A 24,838-nucleotide genomic window follows, 5' to 3' on the forward strand; every position below is an offset into this window, starting at 1 on the left:
CTGGTCTCCTCGAATTGTGCTAGTACTATGGTTAGTGGGGAACTTCATCGCTAAGTGATGAGTGAAAATCAAGGCTCGGAGGGTGTTAAGTGTTGGTCGGCCAAGGATGATGTTGTTTGACAACCAGACCATTACAACAAAAAAGCCTACTATCAATGTGCTTTTCTAAGGACCATATCCCACCATCATCGGTAAGGTGATCTTCCCCTACGTTGTTAGTGAGTCACCAATAGAGGCTGGCTAGATGTATGTTGATCGGTTGTAGTTGATTGTGTTTGATCCTCATCTTTAGGAAGGCTTCCTAAAAAATGATGCCAACCGATCTGAGCTGCTAGTGTTTATGGGCACTCGACATACTTCAAAATTGGTGATGCTTGTTATTATCACTAGGGCATCATCATGCAGTATCTGGACTTCTTGAGGTCATCCTCGGCAAACGTATTGGGTGTGTTGAACTTAGACTTCTTTGACAATCAGTCCTTTACCTGGTTCAAATGGGCGTAGGCCCTCCATGCCGAGAGGCTCTTCCCCTCGAGGCCACACTGAGGTGTTGGTGCACCTCAGGCCCTAGGCGCAACACTTTCAAAAGGCATGCAATAATTGCAAGTACAATTATTGCATGTATCTCTCTTTTTTCCACTACAATCCCTTCTCTACTCACTGTTGTCTACTATTTAAAATACCATTAAGGGTGGCAGATATTTTAAAATGTGAATTGAAAACTATGAAGATAACCTTTCTCTCTAAAATTATGATTTATGATTATGTGCCAAAAGCATATTGCTGTAGTTTTTTGTTTTTTGATAAGCAACATATTCCTGTAGCATTGCATATTAGAGAATTGGTTACTTACAATTATTAAATAATGATGTCACCTTTTCTTGTTAAAGGGAACTTATCTATATGTTATTAAATCTAACTATTGTATTTGTCGCATATGTTTATCATAAAAGAGTTGTTCTTTTTTATTATCCTAATATTATATAAAGTGGTAATTATTTACTGTAGTCCAAGTTAGTATAGCACCACATTTTTTATTATCTTATGATAGAGTCCAAATTCAAATAAAGATTTGGATAAAACATCCTAATTTGATAAGGAGGGGTGCTCCTTAAAGGTTAAAAGGAAGAAGAGATCGAACTACTCCATATCACTCTGGATTTCAGTTCTCTCTCTTCTCCTCTTGCTGCCCAAGAAACCCTAGTTCGATATCAATATTTGGGACTGATCTTGATCAGTTCTCTCTCTGTTTTTTGCAAGAAAAATACAGAGAAAAATCGTGCTCACCTCCCTACTATGCCATCTTCAGTGGAAGTTGGTTTTGGGATTTGATTTGGGCGTGAACTACCACCTTAGGAGCTACATTTGTGGAATTCGTATAAGGTTTTCTTTTCCCTCTTGTTTGGTTTCAAATCTGGTCTAGTTTTAGTAAAGATTGATCCTAGAAAAATATAGTTTTTTTAAAATAGGGAATGCGATTCCCAGAAGGTTAAAGAAAAACTTTTGAAATTTCGCCTAGCCATTTAGCATGGTTCAGCCAACCATTTGATGAATTCTCACCTTCCTTTAGTGGTATCAGAGTCAAAGGTTCAATCTTGAACAAAAAAAGGTCAGATTTAAACCAAGATTCAAATCGACAAGAACTAGTCTAGCCGATTTGAGCAGTTAATAGTTTTTTTGAGAAATCGGTTCTTAGATTTGGGCGAATTGATTTGAAATTTTTATGATTATATTCTGATATAATTTAGAATTGTTATACTATGATTTCTTGATTTATTGGGCTGATTGTGTAATGGAGATCGAAATCTTTTGTGGCGCCAAGATTTGTGCACTCAAAAAATTATTATTTGATTATTTGGTTTGTAATAATCATTGATGCATTTAGATTACACTAACAAGTTCACTAGCCGATCAAGTAACTAACGAGTAGAGTATCATTCCCACGGGGATTAATCCAACAACTACTAGTACTAGATCTACCTTATGTTATCTGATAGTCCGAAATCTAAAGACTGATTTCCTAATTAACGAGCTATCCTAGGTATTCTCGGATTAGACCACCTTAAGGAATTAGAGAAAGTGTTTCACAAAAATGCTAGCAGAACCGATTCAACAATTATATCATTAAGTTATCCAACTGAAGTTGATTTCAGCTATGGGTTGGCTATTTCCTAATTGCATGAGCAGCGTCTTTCGAGCACATACCCATCTATCTACGAGCAAAAACTCTTATATTTCTATCAAGAATTTAATTGCTATAGATGCATTAACGATAAGGAAATCAAAGGAAGCCAATTCTTGATGAATGAATGCCAAATGAATCATGCAAATTATCTCTAAGATACATTCATTCCATCTTCCTGATCAGTTGATCTGATTTCCTAAACCCTTTTTCAAATGGTTTAAGTAATCCAAGAAACAAGAGCAGTTCGACCAAAATTACTCTTATTATCAAAAACCCTAATCAAGAAATCCTAAGACTGAATCACTATCAATCGGATTAGCTTAAAAGATTAATTACAGATCTGAATTAACATCAATCATGGTTCGCATAGTAGAAAGAAAGATAGATTCAAACAAAGAAAAACCCTAGTTGAACTTAGGTTATTGAAATCACCGAATTAAAGAAGAAGACAACTCAAAAGTTCTGCATCAATCTTCGATCTCCTTCCAATTCTCCTTCAGCAGCCTTGTGATCCTTCTCCTAGCACTTCTCTTTTTCATTATTGTGTCAAGGGGTTGAACCCTAATTTCTTCTTTTCCTTTTTCTTTTATACTCTTTCTTGCAGCTTTTGGTTGAGAGTCCTACTCCCCTTCGAACTTTGCTAAAGCCAGCCGCCTCTTTTTGATGGGCCGAAGTGCTCCCCTTGCCGCCATATCAAAACCATGTATAAACAATAAAAACAATGTGTAGCATGCACACATTAATTATTTTTTTTCATTTTAGAAAAATGTATTAGGATTTTTCTTGGTGTAAGTAATAGAAGTTAAGGTTTTCCTTTTTTTTTTACCTCGGAAAAATTGCTGGAGCGCGCGGAGAAGAGAGATTTTGTAGATAGATAGCAATTTGCGAATTATAGTTTCTTGTAGGGTTGCAGTTTTTCCGGATCGGATTCGGACCACCACACTTTCATCCCTAGCTTATTATTTGCTTATTATCTACCACCTTTATTGTGAATCTTGACTTAAAAATTTCAGATCATTATTTTTGTGAATTACTGCATGTTTTGGACACCAAACCCTAAGCTGATTTGACCTAGTTTTGGTTCATACTAGTTGGGCCAAACCTGTGGGTCTTTGAAGTCTGATCACAACCCCTTAGGTCACGTTTTAAGTTACTCAAAATCGGATTTGGGCCAGTGGTTTGATGGCCCATTGCATGGACCAATTTGGCTCTTTCTTGAAAATCTCATTTGTGTTAGGTTAAAGTAGAACCAGTATGGGTCGAACCGCTTCCCATATACTAAGATAAAATTATTGGATAATTTTGGACCATTAATGGGCTGATTATGTGTTAACCTAAATAAATCTAGGTTTTACAAGCTTTGAATTGATTTTGATCAATTTATGTGTGTGCTTGTGATGTGTTGAATGAATGTAATTCGTTCATGGGCCATAAGTGCTTGGCCCATGTTTAGACTTATGTGATTCTCTGCAAACATCATGGTTGAATGCACATCATTGCCATGATGCCCTTAGATCATTGCATGATCTCCCTTCTTGATGGGCCCCTGATCAACTTCCTTTCCAAGAGGAATCTTGCAGAACCCTAGCCTATTGTTGGCCCATTCGAATATGACTTTATGAAAGTCAGTGGGAGCCACTTTCGTATGACATATATCAGACCTAAGGACTGTTTTACTCGTTCCCTTCAGATTAATATAAGTGCAGTGAGATAGGGAATATTATAGGATGATTTCTCTAAAGGCCTTTCGTTATTAGCATGAAAATGGGTTGAATTGGAGGGTGAAGATGCATCATAAAATTGGGCTATCCATTTTGTTGATGCAACAAATGAGATTGCTTCATGAGATGATGAGGGCGTCATAGACTAATGTGGGAAAGGCCTATCCTAAAATTGAAGACTCTTTCATGGTACCTTGAGGCCCATGATATGACGGGTCTACAATTACCAGATAAAAAAGTTTAACCTAAAATGGCAATAAACCTTGCCTGATGGAGGCCAAAGGGAAAACTCATTGAATGGGTGGATATGTGGTCCTTCGTGAAAGTGGTGGGGTTATGCAGCTGAAATAGTTAACCCCATGCACATATGTATTTCCCACATTTCTAGGGACATGAACCGTGTCCTTATCATTGAGATAGGAGGGAAATCTTAGAGATGAATAAATGGAGATGGAACACAGATAAAAGTCTGTTCAATGTAAAATAACATGCAACAATATTCAGGTCGTGGACAAATTATTATTACCTTTTATTAGAAATGGCATAGAAACAATTCACTAAGTTGTTAGATGATAACAAGTTAAAAGGACCTAGTTATGTAGATTGGTACCGTAACCTTAATCTGATGCTCACATCCGAGAAATTGGACAAGGTTGCCAAGAACCCAACACCGAAACGTCCGGGTGATAGGGATTCTGAAGCACGAAGGAGGGAATATTAGGAATGGGAAGAAAAGAACTCTCTTGCCCAATGTTACGTCATAGTCTCTTTAGACAACTCTATCCAGAGGCAATTTGATAAGATCGATATTTGCAAAGATATTTTGGATAGTCTAAAGATGATGTATGAAGAGTAGAATCGTTCTGTCAACCGGTTCATGACCATGTCATGCAAATGATGGGTTATATAAACAAACTAGAGGCTCTTGGATCCCAACTTGATGATGACACAAAAATTGATGTCGTCCTAAACTCTCTACCCTTGTCCTTCAATCAGTTTGTCATGAACTATAACATGAACAAGCTAAAAGTTAGCTTGCAAGAGCTTAGCAATATGTTGCAAAGGGCTGAGGAACTGATAAAGAAGGACAAGCCGATCGCAATGCTTGTTGAAGGTGAAAAATTTGGCAAGATAAAGAGGAAGGATAAGAAGAGGCCTAAGAAGAAGACAGGCAAGCTGAAAAAGTAGAAAAAGGACAAATCATCAGATGAATGTTAGTTCTACAAGTAGATTGGGAACTAGAATGGAAATTGTCCTCAATATCTAGAATCCCGCAAAAACAAAGAATGTATTTTCAAATCTCTTGTCGTAGAGACCAATATGTTGGTCACTTCTGCATCCTGGTGTATTGACTCTGGGCTTCCATTCATGCATGTAATACATTGCAGGGGTTCAAGGAAAGCAGAAGGCTGATTGATGACGAGGTGGTGCTTTACTTGGGGACTTCTACAACAGTTACAACTACTGTTATAGGAACAATAGATTTAATTTTCAGAGAAGGAATTGTAACATTAAAATATTGTCTTTGTGTACTGTTACTTAGAAGAAATTTGATTTCAGATTCTAAGTTATGTAAGGATGGTTATTCTGTTTTATTTAGTAATAAGATTATAATTAAATTGAATAACAAATTCGGTACTTATGGAGAACTAGAGAATAGTCTCTATGCCCTCTGTTCTTCTTCAAAAACAAATCTAACTAAAACTACATTGGAACACAATCCCAAGAAAAGAATACACAATATAGTTAATCCCACGTGCCTGTGGCATTACCGACTTGGCCATATCAATATAGAGCGTATCACAAGATTGGTGAAGGATGGTCCTCTAGATTTTTTAACTATTGAAGATCTACCAACTTGTGAGCCTTGCCTTCAAAGTAAGATGACAAAACGACCATTTACATGTAATCCTAAAAGATCTACAAGCACACTTGACTTGATACATACAGATGTATGTGGTCCCATGAATGTTAAGACACAAAATCAACACTGCTATTTCATAACTTTCACCCACAATTATTCTCGGTTATGTGTACCTAATGAGACATAAGTCTGAATCATTTGAAAAATTCAAGGAGTTTAGACAAGAATTTTAGAAGCAGTTGGGGAGATACATCAAAACCCTTCAATCAGATCGAGGAGATGAATATTTCTCTGACGAATTCAGGGACTACTTAAAGGACAATGGGATTATATCACATTTGTTTCCTCCTGCTACACCACAATTAAATGGTGTGTCAGAGAGAAGAAGTTGGACTCTATTAGATATGGTCTGATCACTCTTTGTCCATTCAGAATTTCCTATATTCTTTTGGGGACATGCATTGGAGATTGCAATATACGTATTGAACCGAGTTCCAACCAAATCGATTCCTAAGACTCCTTATGAACCAAGTGTAAGACACTTGAAAATTTGGGATTGTCCAGTATACATTAAAAGAACAAGTGCAGACAAATTAGAATCCAAGAACAGTCGTTGCCTATTTGTAGGCTACCCCAAGGGCTCTGTAGGATATATTTTCTATGATCAAAGAGAATAAAAGTTGTTTGTTAGTTGAAACGCCTACTTATTGGAAGAAGACTATATCTTGAATGATCATTGTTAGGAAATTATTCTTGATGAACAGATCTCAAGAGTAGTGGGAGATAACCCACAGGTTCTAAATAACATCCAACTTAGAAGATCTACTCGGGTTTCTAGACCTCCAGTTCATTATAGTTATGATCAAGAAAGTTACTCGATGGAAGCTACGAACAATGAGGAAGATTCCGTGACTTATATGAAAGTTATGTTGGACATAAGTTCCTTGAAGTGGGTATATGCCATAAATGTCAAAATGGACTCGATGAAAACCAACGGAGTCTATGTTACAACGAGAGATTGAAAAATTTTGTGGTGAATTGAGGTATGCCATCCGTGATGTGCTAGCCAATCAAAATGCAGAAACCACCAACCGTACTAACAAGCTTGATCAGGTGAGCTTTATGAATGAAATTGATACTTAGATATGGTTGAAACATAGTTTGGCGTTTATTTATTTATTTATTTTTGGTAATTAAACATAGTTGGCTTATTGTATTGAATTTTTGGATCTTTTGAATCTTATCTATAAGAAATCCATGCATTAAGGGTTCAGTTGGAAGTAGCAAACCATGCATCAAGGGCTTAGTTGGAAGCAGCAAAATATGTTGTCATCAAGTATTGCATAGGAATTGTTGTGTCCATTTCCGCTGTTGGTCTTGCTGTAGTTCACATTCTGATGTAAGGAAATTGCTACTTTTGCCATTTACGGTAACTCAAGCAAAAGAAATTTGAATATCTTCATTTTTTCCAATGTGGACATTGGATACCAAAAAGTTTGAAAATTTGTTGACGATGTCAATTGGAAAATATGGTTCAAGGGAGCATGCCACCGGGCTTGAAGCCCTGAACAGTTGGTTACTTTACGGTATTAGACTATTAGGTTTAAAGAGAAGAATTGTATGAGTTTAGTAGGAATGCATATGAATCTAGTGGGAAATGGTAAAGATTGAGTTTTCTTAGGATTTAGGTGGACGCCGGTGTTGCCTTTTCTTTGGCAGATTGGTTAGACTGGTTTTTGTTGGCAGATTGGTGTTGTTCAATGGAAGGTTGGCGTTGGGTTTCTTGTTCTGGATTCTTTTCTGTAGTTTTATATTTGGTGGGGTTTCACTTTTGTTGGATAAGGTGTTTGCTGGATCATGTTTTTCTCCAATACATAATTTATATTTAACGATTTTTCCCCTGGTAGCGACCTTCAATTACTAAATCACTCCATATAAAAAGCCAAACATACCACATCAGATCCGCATTTATGAAAAGAAAACAAACTGTTGCAACCCGCTGGTACGTTGTGTTCTACGCAATTAATTAGAATGGGCTTAGCGGCAAAAGGTCTGTCTATGTTTCTGGCAGATCCGATAGAACCAAGCTGAATTCTGTGAAAGTAGGTGGAACATCTCTCATCTGTTAGACTTGCGGGCAGTTTTTCTGTCTTCTCTACTGCAGCTTAAAAGGCACTCCAATCCCAATCATTCTAAGAATGACGATGTGACTCCCAAAGTCACCATGCTTGTTCTAGTAACATGCTTCTGTAGAGTTTACTTGGTTAATCAATTTGGTGGGTTGAATTGATCTCATAGTTCAAAGGGAGCGTTGAAGATGGGTTTATCCAAGGACGATTAATAAGGTTGTTACCTTTATTATTATTATTCTTGGTAAATTCAAGACTTCATCCATCTAGGTGTTAGGACGGTTCTTGATGAGCTGAGCGAAATGGTGGGCCAAAGAGTTGGCCTGTCTAGGGTGTGGCTTGAATCTGGTGGGTATTTGCAGCCCAACATCACAGTGGGGCGAATGGCAAAGGCTCCATGGCTGTTTATAACTTCAATCACTTGTTCTGCATCGGACTTAAGAACAATATTCTGGAAGCCCGATCAATGGGTCTGAACTCTCAACACAGCCTAGCCGAACTGCCCTTGTTAACAGTAGAGTTCTACCATTACTCTTATATCGGTAAATGGATGTGAATGGGACTCATGTGATATAAGTCTGAATTGGAGAAGGGTACTTGTTATCATAATTTGTGTAAAACTGTCTCAGAGAAATTGCATATATACTAGGGATAAGTGGACTGCAATTAGAGGTGCCCGTGGGGTGATTTTCTGGATCGAACCAAACTGTTTGGTTTTTCAATTTAACCAAACCGAAACCAAACCGATGCAACTGGTTAATCGGTCGACCGGTTAACCATGGTTCAGTTTTTCTATTTTTTTTATGCCCTCAATATTAAAAAAAAGGGGAAAAACCTTTCCTGTCGATGGTCTGGAGAGTGAACACAATTGTGAACTGAGAGTGAGAGAGATGAGAGAGAGATTGTGAGAGATGAGTGACTGAGACTGGCAGAGAAGAGATTGAGAGAGATCAGTGAGTCTGAGTGTCAAGTGAGAGATGAGAGATTGAGATTTCATATTTGAGAGGAGACGCCAGATGCTGGTTGAGAAAGTGAAAGTTGAATCTGAGAGAAGATGCCAGACGTCGATCGAAGGCTTGCTCGTTAGTAGGTCAGGCCCATTGGGGAAGAAGAAGAAGAGTATGAGAGAGAGAACACAAAACAAAGAGTGAGTTGAGACAGGCACAGTTGGTCGCCTGGTCGGAGTGTCGAATGTTGGTGACTTGATTGTCGAAGGCCATCGGTGATTCGGTCGGAGGGTAGAGCATTGGAGGCCATCGGTACGTTGGGGAAGAAATAACTGAGAGTCTGAGTGGGTGAGACTGTGAGAGATTGAGAATCTGGTGGAAGGAAAACCACCGAGACAAAAGAGAAGAAAGGGATAAAGGCTTGAAATTTTTCTATTTTTGAGACTAAGAGACTGATAGTCTCCAGTCTGGCACTCTACAGAGGCCGAAACTTTCTCTTTGAAAATTTTGATTTTCGATTTTCGAAGTTTCTCTTTGGAAGTTTCAAAGAGAAAGTCTTAAAGTCTCTCAGACCGTCGAAAGTGCTTATTTGATTTTCAAAAAAAAAAAAAAAGATAATATATATATATATATATATATAATATTATATAAATATGTATTACTGTATATATATCGGTCAGTTCGGTTAACTGCTGTTTTTTTAAATGGTTAACTGAAACTGAACCGAAATTATCAGTTTTTTTAAGAATATCAAACTGAAATCGAACCAATCGGTTTGGTTAACCTCTTTTTCGGTTTAGTTTTGGTCGATTTGGTTTTTCATTTTTTTTGCTCACCCCTAACTGCAATCCACCTCATAAATCTGAATTACAGCCCCTCCTACTCATAGCCCCCCTATAAACCACATCCTGCCCATGAATTTACCATCAATCCACGGATAGGATTCAGTCCACCCGTAAAAATCTTAGCTCCACCCTAAGAGTTGACTGAACTATAAAAAACCCTAAATACTATTGAAAGCTTCCATAAAAGAGCACCGAACCATTCTTTCTATGTGTTTATCTCTCTTCTCTTCTCTTTTGTTGTTTCTTATATGGTATTGGAACCAATGGCGTTTGAGTCAACCTCATCCAACACTCAAACATCAACCTCTCAATTTAACAACTCTCTCCTTTCACTTTCTTCCTCTATTATTAATGTGTGATGTCCAATATAACACATTATCTCCCTATTAAGCTTACCGGCAACCACTACCTGTCATGTCATGCACAATTCTTGCCAAATTTTCACATTCATGATATAGAAGGAATCGTCGATGGCTCCATCTTGTCCTCCCAAAGGAGTTGCTGATCCCAACAAATCCAACTAAGAAGAATATCAACCCACAATATACAGCCTGCGTAAAGTTAGAACATTGCTTCGAAAAATATCGTTGGACAAGTTGTTGGAATTTGGATTGCGCACTTCTCACTCGGTTTGGGAAGCTTTAAGTTGTGTTTGGTTTGAAGGAAAAAGTAGGAAAACCTTCTTTCCCTACCATTTCCTTCAAACCAAACGTAGCCTTAGAAAGTGCCTATGCCCCTCCACCGGTTAGAATACTCCAACTTTGATCTCTATTAATGACTATCAAGAAGGGATCATCCACTATAACAGAATACACAACAAACACAACAAGTAAAAAACAAGAAAAGATCTATTAAGCACAACATAAGTAAATACATTAAATGAACACTTGATAAGTATTTTGACAAGTGTCAAAAGTGAATTTTAATCTTTTTCAAGGGTGGGGTGAGGGTATTTTAAGGGACAGGTGTCAAAAAAATTTTCAAGTAATTATTGGACGTGCTTAGAACATTGTGCCTATTAGATCCAAACTCGTAAAAAACACAGCTGATCAGTTGCAGGCTTCAAGCGATTCAGTACATCCTTGAGATCTTTTCAATGTGCATTATATGTTTTTGGCGCTGATTATGATTCTTTCATCACATCAATCACCACAAATTTGGACTTTTCCTCTCTTACGATTGATGATTTACATGGCTTACTACGGAATCAGGAGATATGGTTGAATCAACGATATTCTTCTTCGACTTCTTCTCCACCACATACTAATGCTGCCAATCGCCAACAGTAGAATACTCACTCACTACCTTCAACCTGTTTCATACCCTTTATTCCTGAAGAAGTTTTGGAGGGTGCCCTTCTTCCGTCCATAGGTGGAAGGGCAAGACCTCTTCATGAGTCTAGAGGGCGACTGGCTCCTAAGATTGAAGCTGATAACCTCGGTTACCAAAGTGAAAGCGCTTGTGACCAAGTGTCTGACCTATGAGGAGAGGGAGACATTAGGTAAAATGGCCAATCTTTGGATCAGCTTGATGGAGTACACGTCCGAGGCTCGGCTGATTAGTGCCAAACTGTGTCTAACTCGGCATGGTAATGACCTTGTACCACTGTCCTATTCTGCCTTTGCTTTGTCAAGATGTATTGATGAACTATTTCTTTTTTGTAGACTTGAAAATGTCACCGATAGAGGGTCGCCTGAAATTAGTCGAGAAGTTAGATAGAGAAAGAGCCGAGCCGGCTCGACTTCATCACCTCCAGCGTGTACAAAATCGGTAGTAGACGACGTCCAACCCCAAGGGTGCGTTTGTAGTGGTTGGTGGGGTCGAGTGCTAGTGTGGTACCTCCTCGGCCTTTGAACTGCCTCTACGAGGAGGTGGTAGAGGTTGACTCAGACACCGAGAGGTAGATGAGGCCTCCGCATCCTGCATTGCCATCGAGATCCTATACCCTCGAGGGTGAGAGTTCAATCCAAGGTTTTTAAAATCAACCCAGAGATTGAACCAATCAGGGGTCCAGTTCCTGGGCCTAACAGTCCCGTTCTGACAAAAAATAAAAAAATAAAAAAATGGTAAAAACCGTTCAAACTGTTAACTGCCCAGGTCATTGATTTGTTGACCAAAATCAATGGTTTTGGGGAAAAATGGAATCAATCACTCACCGGTTCTTGGTTTTTCAGTCTGACCATCCGGTCCAGTCTGGTTTTGAAAATCATGGTTCAATCTATCGACCGAACTAGCTTACTAACACCCTCGTTGGAGAGAGGGTGTGTGAGGTGATCAACTAGGGGATCCTGCTTTCGAGGTGGCCAAAGAGTTGTGGGAGCAAACGAGCGGGGTAGTTGGCTGCACGACCATCAAGTTGGCCATATAGGTAATTTAGCTTATCATTCGAGCTTCGGCCTTCTGATTTGTTCTATGTTGTCAGGGTGCTTGTTCGGTCATTTATTTGGTGAATTAGATGTTTGGGGTGTCTCAATTCATTGACACCTTGAAGGGTAAGACATAAGCCGTAAAGGCTGCGCTGGACACAAAGAAGGCCAAGGATAAGAAGGCCCGCCAGTTGAAGAAGAAGCTGGCCGAACTCAAGGCTACCGCAGAGTAGGCCGAGGGAAGGCTCTTGCGGTTGAGGCGGCTTGGGGCCTGGTTGTCGAGGAGGCCAAGAGTCGAGAAGTCAAGGATTTCCATGCTTTAACGTAGTACGAGTAGGAGCTGGATGACTTTGCCATTGACTTCTATGTCTTTGGGTTCGAGCGTTACCAAAAGGTGGTTGAGATGCTTCTTGAGGTGGCCAAAGTAGTGCTCAGCCTTGAACCTCTCAATCAGCCCTTGCATCCCCAAGTAGGAAATTAGACCGAGTAGGGAAAGGTTATCGAGCAACCTGAGGACAGGGAATTTTTTTTTTTTGGGATAAATGAAACGAAGTGTTTTCTACTTCTGCCCAACTCTTACTCTTTTTCCTCTATCCCCAAGCACTTATCTAGGGGTGACCTCAGGATTCGAGTGTGCCTAGGTCTTTAACTTGGCCTTAGACTTTGAGCAGCCGAGGTCTTTAACTTGGCCTTAGACATTGAGCAGCCAAGGTCTTTTACTTGTCCTCAAATGGGGTGAGGGCACCCATTCAATGGCTCGGAGTCCTCCTAAGCCGGGCTGGATGAGGCATTTCTGAGCTCTTATAACAATTGGGGAGCTCAGTGGTGCTTGGACACATAGGAGCTGGTTGGCAAATCCTTAATGGGCTGGTTGTGATCCTCAACTAGCTCTACTCTTGTGCCAAGCCAAGCCAGGGAGTTCATCATGGGTCCTTGGCTGTAGGAGAAAAGGCATCGACAATGTCCATGCCCCACTAAGCGGAAGGTTAAGGACTATTGATCGGTGTTAGGGGGACCACTAGTTGGTGGAGTAGATTGGAATGCCTTTGACAATAGTCACACTTCTGTATGAGTTGTGCAACATCTTTCTTCATGGTTGGCCAAAAGTACCATTGTCGGAGAGATTTGTGTGTAAGAGTCTGGGCATTGGGGTGATCATCACAGATTCCTTCATGTATTTCTTGGAGCATGTACTCAGCTTCATTGGGGGCAAGACACTTTAGGTATGACATGGTATGTGACCTCCGATAAAGGTTCCCTCTGAAGATGCAATACCGAGTTGCTCGGTGTATCGGCTTTCTAGATTTAGTTCAGTTGTGCGGAAGGGTGTCGTGTCCTAGAGGTACTAGATGGAGTCTTTCTAGGATGGTTGGGACTACACTAGGAAGGTCGTCAAAGTCACTTCAGCGATGCTTGACTGAGCTAGGGTGTCGACTAGGACGGTTCCCCTGAGGTCGTCTTGTGATGAGCAGACTAGCTTGGACAAAGCATTGGCTCAAACTTTTACGTCCATGGTATCTACTGTATGGAGAAGTGCTCAAATGGGGTGATGAGCTCTCAAACCTTCATTAGATAGCTGGCCATATTGGGCTTTCAAGCTTTAAATTTACCATGGACCTAGTTTACAACAAGCTGGGAGTCATTGAAGACTTTGATGTGCCTCATACCAACTTCTTGGGCTTGTTAGAGTCCGACGATGAGGGATTCACACTCAGCTTCATTTTGGAAGTTTTGAAGTCAAATCTTAGGGCGTATTTGAGGGTGGTGTCATATGGTCCGAGGAGGAGGAGACCAACATTGCTCCCTTATTGGTTAGAAGAGGCATCGACGTGGATAGTCCAAGTGGTGGGCTCTTGTCTAGATCTAGGGTTGAGAAAGTGCATTCTGGAGTAGTCTTCCAAGGCTTGAGCTTTTATGGCGGGCCGATGAGCATTGTTGAGGTCAAACTTGTTTAGCTCTATACTCCACTTTATCAAGCATCTTAAGGTTTTTGACTTTTGTAGTACTTGCTTTAGGGGTTGATTTGTGAGAATGGGAATGTTGTGGGCTTGGAAGAAAGGTTTACGCTTGCGGGTTGAGGTCACCAAGGCAAGCACAACTTTCTCTAGGTTTGGGCATTTGGTTTCTGCATCAATGGACACTTTTCTAATGCACTAGATCAACTTCTAAGCATCACCTTCTTCTTTCACGAGAACCAAACTGGCCACTTCATCACAAGCGATGTGGTATAATAGCAGTTGATCTTCTGAGTCCGGCTTCATTAGTAGGGGCAGAGAACTTAGGTATTGCTTCAGATGCTAGAAGGCTTGCTTGCACTCTTCTATCCATTAGAAGTCTTTCACTTTCTCTAATGCTTTGAAGAATGGGAGGCAATGGTCCATGGATCCTTATATGTCCAAGGAGACTAAGTATCCAAGATGGCCTGGATTTTTTTTGGGTTGGCCTCAATCCCCTTTGAGCCACCATGAATCTTAGGAATTTGCCCAAACTGACACCAAAGGCACACTTCATCAGGTTCAACTTTGATAAAGTTCAGATTTGTATACCTGTTGTCTTTAGATTAATTAGAGAAGAAAGGAAAAAGAAGGAAGAAAAGAAAAGAGAGGAAAGAAGGAAGAGTGAGGAGTGAAATCTAGTTCGAACTGAAGAGAGAAATTCTCTCCAGTCGACCAATGTGTATTAACCTTTCTATTTTTCATTACAAATGACTCTTGTGCCCTTACTTAAGTATGGGACACATCATCTAGCTCAAAGACACATCACCATACTAATAAAACTTAAATGACCATTCTATCCTTATTAATCGACACTGACACTCCCCCTCAAGCTGGAGAGTATATATCATATAGTCTTGGCTTGTTACATATGTAATCCACTCATACCCAACTCAACCCTTTGGTGAATAGATCCACCCATTGGCTTCCTGTATTAACATAAGCTGTACTTATTACTCCACTAAGAACCTTCTCTCTTACAAAGTGACAATAAACTTCTATATGTTTTGTACTCTCATGAAAGATTGGATTGGAAGAAATGTGGACAGCATCTTGGTTGTCACAATAAAGCTTCACTGGTGTGCCAATTGAGTACCCCATCTCCTATAGAAGGCTCTTCAACCACACTGGTTCATAGGTTGTATGTGCCATGGCTTTGTATTCTGCTTCTGCATTGCTTCTTGCCACTTGTTTGTTTCTTACTCTTCCATGTCACCAAGTTACCCCAAAAAAGGTACAATAACTTGTACTCAACCTTCTGTTAGATACAAAACCAGCCCAATCAACACCGGTGTACTATTCTATCTCAACTTTTCCTCCACTCTTGTATAGCAAACCATGACCTAGAGCAACTTAAAAGTACTTTACAATCCTTAGAATTGCATCCCAATGAGGGATCCAGGGATTCTGCATAAATTGACTCACCACACCAATTGTCAATGAAATATCTAGTCGAGTGATAGTTAGGTAGTGTAACTTACTCACTAACCTTCTGTACCTTATTGGATCTTCAAACTCCTCACTTGTATCACTACTCAACTTAACATTTAATTCAATAGGTGTTTTAGCTGGTTTGGCACCCAACAACCCTGTCTCCTCCAATAGATCAAGGATATACTTCCTATGGAACAAATTAATACATTGTTTGGACCTTGCTAAATTTATCCCTAAGAAATATTTTAGTTTGCCAAGATCCTTTGTTTGAAAGCGATCATGCAAAAAGATCTTCAACTTATCAATCCCGAACCTATCACTACTAGTAATAACAATATCATCCACATATGCCACCAACAAAATCTTCCCAGCATCAGAATCATAACTAAATACTGAATGGTCGACTTGACATTGCTTCATGCCAAACTTTTTCACTACTTCACTAAACCTTCCAAACCATGCATGAGGAGACTATTTAAGTCCATAAATAGCTTTCTTGAGCTTACACACTTTACCATCCTCACCCTAGGCAACAAACCCGGGTGGTTGCTCCATATATACATCCTCAAGAAAATCACCATGCAAGAATGCATTCTTGATATCAAGTTGAAACAAGGGCCAATCATACATAGCAGCAAGGGAGATCAAAACATGAATAGAACTAATCTTGGCAACAGGAGAGAAGGCCTTTGTGTAGTCAATACCATATAACTGTGAATAACCCTTGGCAACCAACTGAGCTTCAATCTCTCAACACTACCATCAGGCAAATACTTGACTGTGTAAACCCACTTACATCCTATAACATACTTACTACGGGGAAGAGTGGTGAGATCCTACATATGATTATGAGCTAGAGCGCAAAGTTCTTCTTCCGTTGCCTAACGCCACCCCAGTGAGATAAGGGCTAGGTGTTTCCGAAAGCACACCGTTAAACACCTTGGAACACCAGTTTAAACATTTATAATTTTTACCGTTTCTCAAACAAAAAATAACGTAGTAAATGGGTGAGAATGGGTCGTATCCACATGGAAGCAAGTGAAAAATTAATATCTACTTAGATCCAGACAAGAGAATGCAATTGGGAATGGTAGAAAATATGAAATAAAATCAATTATTGCTGAAATTAAATGTTTCAAATTTAAACAAGACAATAAATAAAAATCAAAATTTAATAAAGTATGGGAATCAACAAAGGAAATAAAAGAAATAAAAAAATGATCCCGAATCTGGATCTGGTGGCGGTATCTGCAGATTGGCCATACAACTTGCAGAAACCCTTCCTGACATGAACTAGACGTCCATCCTTTCTACAACCCTTGAACCCCTCGAGACACCTTAGCCTTGAACCGAATGAATTCAGATGTGCAAAATAGAGAAACAAATAAGAATTAAATCTAAAGGATTGCAGAAATAAAAATAACAGAAAAAAAGAATGATTGGTTAGATCTAGTGCCGGTAGTTACAAAATGGATGAACAGCTTGTAGGAAACCCTCCTGACAAGATCTGGGCGTCCTCTCCTTCTACAATCCTTTAACTCCTCAATAATCCTTATCCTTGTTAACTGGGTGAATTGATCAACCCCTTCTATAGGGCCCTTGGGACCCTTTTCATAGAGAAGGGTGGACACAACTAGAAATAGAGAGAAAGATGGGGGGCGACAGTTGGGATTTAGCAAAGTTAGGGACGTCCTAGGGTTTCTAATGGATGGCTAAGATGGTTTTGGGGTGACCCTATGGCTGAAAATGGAAGGAGAGGGCACCCAATATTATGTATGGCTAAGATTTAGGCACCCAAAAATGGAGGGTATAGATTAGAACATGTAGGGTTGAAGGGTTAAGATTAAAAGAATAGGTGGTGCCCTATATTGAATGGTTGGGATATAAGATGGAGGGGGTGGCTAAGATTTGGAGGTTAGGGGCTGAATGGTGAGGATTAGCAGAATAGGTGGCGCCCTAGGGTTTAAAAGCTATAAAGGAGAGCCCTAAAATGAGTGGTTGAGATAAAAAGAGGTGGAGGGTGGAGATTAAACACCTAGGGGCGGCTAGGGTTTGCTAAGAGTGAAAAGATTAGGTTAAAAAGGCTCCTTAGGGTTTGCTAAGGAGAGGGGAGCATGGTAATACAATAGGATGGGTGCAATTGGGTTTAGAAGATAAGAGATGCCCTTCTATTCTTAGTTCTTTACAAAGCACCCCCTATCTCAGCTAGTCTTTACACCAGCTTCCCAAAAATTGCACTTTGTCCTAGAAAACTTCCCAATTTTGTACATAATTTGCATAGATACCCTCAGAGGTTGCATAATTGATTTTAATTGGGAAAATGGTATACTTTGACTATTCTAAGGCCAAAAATACCCCTAAATTAATTCCCTTAAGGCATCAAAATGTTGGGTTATCAGGGCTTCCTAGATATCCTTAGGAATAGAGCTAGAAGATGACAATGAAACGAATTATCGATGGGAAGGAGAGAGGTGAGAACAAAACAATAATTGGAGATAGGATGAAGGGTACAACTGCGTCTACCTTTCTGTAGGGTACTGAGAAGGTCAAGGTCAGACATTGGGTGCGATGGTGCTATGGAAACTACTATTGGATCCGTTGACGGTAAAGAAGTTGGAGGGGCCAGTGTATGTCGATACGTATACACTTGTTGGATAGGTTGTCATGTAGGAGGAAGTGGCATCGGAGGTGAAGACTTAGCCAAAGTAGGAATAAGAGGAATGGGGTTCGGAATAGGAACTGGAAGTGGAAGGAGAGTGGAAGGAGATGAGACGTATAACCTAGAAAAGAAAGGAACCGACTCAAAGAAGGTAACATCAGAACACACAAAACAACGTTGAGAATTGGGACTATAACACTTGTACCCTTTCTGGGTCCTAGAGTAGCCAAGAAAGACACACTTTGTAGATCGTGCATCCAACTTGTCTAGTCCAGGGCCAAGGTTATGAACAAAGCACACACATCCAAAAACCTGAGGGGTGAGAGGAAAAGGGGAAAATGTAGGGAACAAAACCAAGAAGGCATACTGACCATCGAGGATGGACATAGGCTTTTGGTTAATAAGAAAACAGGATGTAAGCATAACATCACTCCAGAACCATTTGGGAACATTCATTTGGTGCAATAAGGAGCAAGCAATTTCTAAGAGATGGCGGTTTTTCCTTTCAGCTACCTCGCTTTGTTGAGAGGTGTAAGAGCAAGAGGTTTGATGAATAATACCATGTTGATCTAAATATTGCTGAAATGGTGTATAAAAATACTCTCGACCATTATCTGAACTTATGATTCTAAGATGGACACCAAATTGAGTGTGGATTTCAGCATAAAATTTTTGGAAAATAGAAAATAATTCATTTCTTTTTTCGTAAGATAAAGCCATGTCATCATTGAATAATCATCAACAAAAACAACAAAGCACTTGTATCCATTGTGTGACACTATTTTTGGACCCTAAATGTCCGAATGGACCAAAGAAAAAGGACTCAACAAACGACTCTTGACGTTAGGACTAAAGGAAACCCGATGATGTTTCCCATATTGACACGACTCACAATCTAAAGTAGAAAGATAAGTGAATGTTGGAACAAATTGCTTCAAAGCTTTAAGAGACGGATGACCAAGTCTATAATGCCACTAGAGAGAGGAGAGAAATGACTGAAGAGCTGTTGATGAACCACCACCACTATCATGGTAATACAGTCCACCGGCTTTATGCCCTCCCCCAATCTTCATCCCTGTCTTGAGATCCTAAAATACACAAGATGAAGGGTAAAAAGTGATAGAACAATTAAGAGGCTTGGTTAATTTACTAACAGACATAAAATTAAAAGGAAATTCGGGAAATACAGAACTGAAGACAAAGAGAGTGAACTAGTGTTAACATCACTGATACCTCTTATAGGGGAAGAGGAACCATTAGCAAGGGTGACAATATGGGTACTAGAAGATGAAGTGAGTGAGGAGAACATGCCTGAAGTCCCAGTCATATGATTAGAAACTCTAGAATCAATGATCCAATGTGAGGGTTTGGATGCTAGACAAGCCATACCTGAGTGGTCAAGCGTACCTGTACTCGCCTGAGAAGTTACCTAGAGTAATCACTCATATTCAGTACGTGAAATACTCATCATCTCTTGTCCTGAGGCATATGTAGATGGAGGTGTCTGACTGGTCTGTTGAAAAGATTAGTTCAAAAAAGGCTCCCTAGTGTTTGCTAAGGAGAGGGAAGCATGGTAATACAGTGAGATGGCCGCCAACTGGGTTTAGTAGATAGGAGACACCCTTCTGTTCTCAGTTCTTTACTAAAATGTCCCCTCTCTCAACTCGTCTTCACACCAGCTTCCCAAAAAATGCACTTCAGCCTAGAAAACTTTCCAATTTTTTACATAATTTGCATAGAAACCCTCAGAGGTCACATAATTGATTATAATTGGGAAAATGGTACACTTTGACTATTGTAAGGCCAAAACTACCCCTGAATTGATGCTCTTAAGGCATCAAAATGCAGGGTTATCACCCCCAACTTGAACATTGCTAGTCCCTTAGCAATGCAACCTTAAAATTACACTGAGTATATAGATCTTTCCCATTACAAGGTCATCCCTAACAGAATTAGTCAAGCATCCTGATTCTAACATTCTCAAACTCTATATAGATTGGTATTGAGCTTTAGGGATAAAACTGTCTTATTTTGAATATTACCAAAACATGGCTTAAAAATCTTATTTACCCTTCCATTTGCAAACTGTCTTGATAATATGAGATTGATTTTAAAATCAAACAAGTATTCTTATTATTATTTCTGACAACAGATTTCTACTCCTGAACTTATTTTTGTTGTTACCTTTCACTGATGCGAATCTTGACACTTGACTTAGGTGAAGATACTTGGTTACTAAGTGTTAGGTAAGTGTCTTTGGCATTCCCTTTTCCGTTTGATGCGAATCTCGACACTTGACTTATGTGAAGAGACCTAGTTACTAAGTCTAGGGTGTCTATTGACTTTTTATTCTCTCTCTTTTTTTGCAACACTGTTCAGGGTAGTCCACTGTCACTTAACAATTTGAAGAATTTTGTCTAATTTCTCAATCTTTCTCTTCCTATCTAGATAGGGGAAAACTTGGGAGTATTTTCTAATTTCTAGACGGTTTTGACAATATTCAAACAAGACCAATTTTTTGATTCCTATCACTTGCTACCAATTTCTATAGAATTCAATATTCTTTTATTAGTTTCCTTAACTTTTTCTATTTGGGAATCTCTTTTAATGGAAAATTTTAAAAATTTCGGTGAAATTTTAATTCTCCATCTTTAAAGGCTTAGCTTTACAATTTTTTTTTTCAATTTTTCTCTCTTTCCTCTCCCCTCAACTTAAATTCCGTTGTCCCTAATGGCATGACTAAAATGATGCAAAGAAGATTTGGGCCAAAGGGAACAATGAGTAGAGTTTTCTTGAGGGGTTTAAGGTATGCCACCTGGTATTGAATCAAGAAAATAAAACAAAAAAAAACTCTAATCCTAAAATTAACTAAAAAAATTACGTTGGGTTGCCTCCTAACCAACGACAAGTTTAATGTCTTCAGCCAGATGCAACTATTCATCTCTCTCATCCAAACTCGCATACTCACTTTTGTTTTCATACCAACCAGGACCGGATTGGGCTAACCAAGGGGTAGGTAGGTCATTTATGAGATTGTCCACTATGCCTACATTGCCTTCATTTTCCCCTAGGTTTGGATGCTTAGAGGCATTAAAAACATTCAATTGGACCTTTTGATCCCTAAATGAGATGTCCATTTTCCCCTTGATTTACAATTGATATTTGCATTAGCCGTTGCTAAAAATGGCTGTCCTAAGATTATCGAGTTGTGGTCTAGTTCTTTGGTTGGGGTCATGTCTAGGACAACAAAATCTACAGGGAAATAACAGTTTTCTAGCCTAACAATGACATCATCGATGACACCTCGAGGAGTCTTGACCGACCGATCAGCGAGTTGCAGAATTACTGGAGTAGGTTTCAACTTGCCAACCCTGAACCTTTCACAAATAATGGACGGAAGCGGGTTCACACTAGCCCCTAGATCCAATAGGGCCCTATCAAAAGTGATTCTAGAAATTATACAGCTAATAAGAGGAGCACCCGAGTCTTTTATTTTTCGGGGAAGTTGGTTTAGGAGGACCGCACTCACATCTGCTGAGAGCATCACTTTTTGTGAGGCCGATCAAGGCTCCCTCTTTTGGGTGCATAGCTCTTTCAGAAACTTTACATAAGCTGGGACATGTTGAATCGCATCAAGGAGCGGGATGCTAATGTATACTTGTTTGAAAAGTTCCCTGATCTCCTCATTGCGAATCTCTTTTTTTTTTTCTATGACGGCCTGACTATGAAGTGCAGTAGGAAAGGGGACTATAGATTGGTTTACTTTAGGCTCTTTTTCTAAGTTTTACCTTTCTTCTTCTTCCCCCCTAGCTTAGGGTTTTCTGACTCCTTTTCTTCTTCTTTACTTTCTTTCTCATATGGGTCTTCCAAAATTCTCCCACTCCTTAAAGTTGTTATAGCTTTAGCATTTTCGAATTGGGGATTCTAAGGAGCTGGTTGAATTTGCTGAGAAAAACCCGGTGGCTGATTCCTAGGGATTGCAACCGATTGACTCGACAGTTGCCCCACTGCCCTCCTTGCATTAGCTTCAACTAGATGTTCTATTTGGTTTTCTAACCTAGTAATGGACTACTGTTGATTTAGGATCAATTATTGTAGTTGCATAAATTGATCGTCTACTAGTCGGGATTGAGGGGGTTTTCGGTAGCCTTGATATGGTTGGGTTGGTTGACTCCTAGGGTACACTTGTTGGAACTAGTTTTGTACTACTGGCCTCTAAAACTGTTGGGCCATGGAGTAGGACGGATGCTGATGGGACTGTACATTAGGTTGATGTGACCTGCAAGAAAAGTTAGGATGGTTTCTTCACCTAGGGTTATAAGTATTAGAATATGGATCATTATTGGGAATTGAGAAACTCTGGGCCACCTGAACTTGTTCTTGGATAAAAGGTGGAAATTGGGCCGCAGTAGAACAGTCATCAACATGGTGGGCTGGGCTGGCACAAATGGAACATACTTTGGGATAAGAGGTAGATGGGCCCGATTGCTAGTTAAGAGTGAAAAACTGGTCGAGTTTCTAGGCTAGAAGGTCTACCCTATCCAAATTTCTAGAAATGGCATTCAAGTCCATTTTTGCCTCAGACTCTATATTATTTCTGACCTCATAGAGCCCTGCCCTCTTTGAGGGACCCATTGACCTTTCATAGGAATACAACGACACATTATTGATAGAATTCTCACTTAGGGTTTCGAAAAGATTATAAGCTTCATCCTCGCTCTTGCTCATAAATGCCTCCCCCCACACAATGCATCTACCATCTACTTGTATTGATATGTCCAGACCTTCTGAGGCCTGGACAATGTGCCACTAGGATAGGCCATGGTGCAGGCATTTTCTCATTAACTCTTTCATCCTCTCCTAAGCCTCATGAATTTGTTCACCCGGTGCTTGGGTGAATCCTGTGATATCTCTCCTCAAAGAGGGCAGGGCTCTATGAAGTCAGAAATAATATAGAGCTAGAAGGCCTGGACAATGTGCCACTGGGATAGGCCATGGTGTCGGCATTTTCTCATTAACTCTTTCATCCTCTCCTAAGCCTCATGAATTTGTTCACCTGGTGTTTGGGTGAATCCCGTGATATCTCTCCTCATGGTATTGGTTCTGCCTATAGCATAGAACTTCCTAAGGAATTGTTGTTGCATTTTTTCCCAAGTCCTAATGGGTCTCCCTATAGTCCCTAACCAATGCTTGGCTTTATCCTTCAAGGAGAAGGGGAAAATAGTCAATCTAAGGGCATCATTGTTGAAATTCTGAATCCTTACAGTTGAACATATTTCCAAGAACTCATCTATGTGCTTGTATGGGTCCTCACTTTGGTTCACATAGAAGGATGGAAGCATCTGGATTGTACTTGACATAATTTCATACTGTAAGGCCTGAGTATCAGGTAACTGGATGCAGGATGAAGGGTTGTATTGTGTTGGAGTTAAGTATTCCTTCAACTTTCTAGGTTGGGCATCATTGATTCCAGCCATTTGATTTTGGTGTTGATGATGGAGGTATCTCTCTATTTCAGGTATAGTTTCTACAGTTTCTCTCCTTAAAGATCTCATTCCCAACATACAACACAAAAGTCCCTTTTCTTCTTATTTGAATTTAAAACTTTTGAGTTTAATTTCAAATGTGGATTTTGCAACTTGAATTCTGAATTTTAAACTCAACTTTTGAAACTTTCTATTTTTTTTTCTAAAATTTAAATTTTTTAAAATTGAGTTTAAATTTTAGAATTTAAATTTAAATTTCAAAATTCAAAAATGATTTTTTAAATATTTTTTAATTCAAAATTTAAGTTTTTAAAATTTAAATTCAAATTCAAATTTTGAAATTTAAATTCCTAAAGTTTAAATTCAAATTCAAATTTTTAATTTTTTTAATTTTCTTTTTTTATTATTAGTTATTATTATTTTTTTAAAGGCAAACAAATTAACCACACGACCTAGGGACTGACCTAGGGCTTCCTAAACTAGTGGTTCAATTAATGTGAATCCTTTTAGGTTCACTTGGAATTACACCACTTCCTTTGATTAGCCAGATAAGAGGTGGGGATGTGGAAGGCTCCCCTTGCTCTCACAAGGACCTAATTAAGTAACCACAAAACCTACTTAAGCATAGCCATTTAACCTCTTTCCTTAGACACCAACCGCCGGTTATGAAAAGTAATTTCAAGCTTCCCTAAAATTCAGCACACCTTTGAACCAAATTTGAGGCTTCCCTAATGGGTATTTCTATCCAAATTTTTAATTAAGGCTAGGGTGAACCGCACGCGAATGGTGGGGATTTTTGGGCCAAGGAAGGGTGATGAAATCCCCATCTTATCTTATTTAAGTTGGAAGCCCTTAAATGAGTTAATGAAAAGACAAAATAAACACAACAAAATGCAACTAACTACAATGCATGAACAATTATTTCTAAAATGCAATTCAACAATATCATAAAAGAATAAAATAACTAAGCCAGATAAGCAATTAAAATAATAAAAAGAAAGAAAACCTAACACATTCACAACTAACAAGATAATTTCAGCAATTAAATAAACCTATATGGTGATGCTCTAGAATAACAAGCCCTAAATAATGGAATGAAAATGCAAGAAAAATATTAACCAATTTTTTTTAATATTTTTATTTCAAAATTTAAATTTTTGGGAGTTTAAATTCAAATTCAGATTTTGAAATTTAAATTCCTAAAATTT

At 39.2% G+C, this 24,838-nt stretch overlaps 1 non-coding gene across 1 annotated transcript; it reads left to right on the forward strand.

The window, feature by feature from the left end:
• The first annotated feature begins 23,133 nt into the window (after positions 1-23,133).
• LOC148849108 (small nucleolar RNA R71) lies at positions 23,134-23,240 on the forward strand. The gene has a single exon (XR_016101590.1). It is a non-coding gene; the product is annotated as a small nucleolar RNA R71 (small nucleolar RNA).
• The last annotated feature ends 1,598 nt before the right edge of the window (positions 23,241-24,838 follow it).

This window comes from Nelumbo lutea, chromosome 6, assembly GCF_056320005.1.
Source record: "Nelumbo lutea isolate HS-2025 chromosome 6, American lotus-T2T, whole genome shotgun sequence".
Classification (NCBI taxonomy): Eukaryota; Viridiplantae; Streptophyta; class Magnoliopsida; order Proteales; family Nelumbonaceae; genus Nelumbo; species Nelumbo lutea.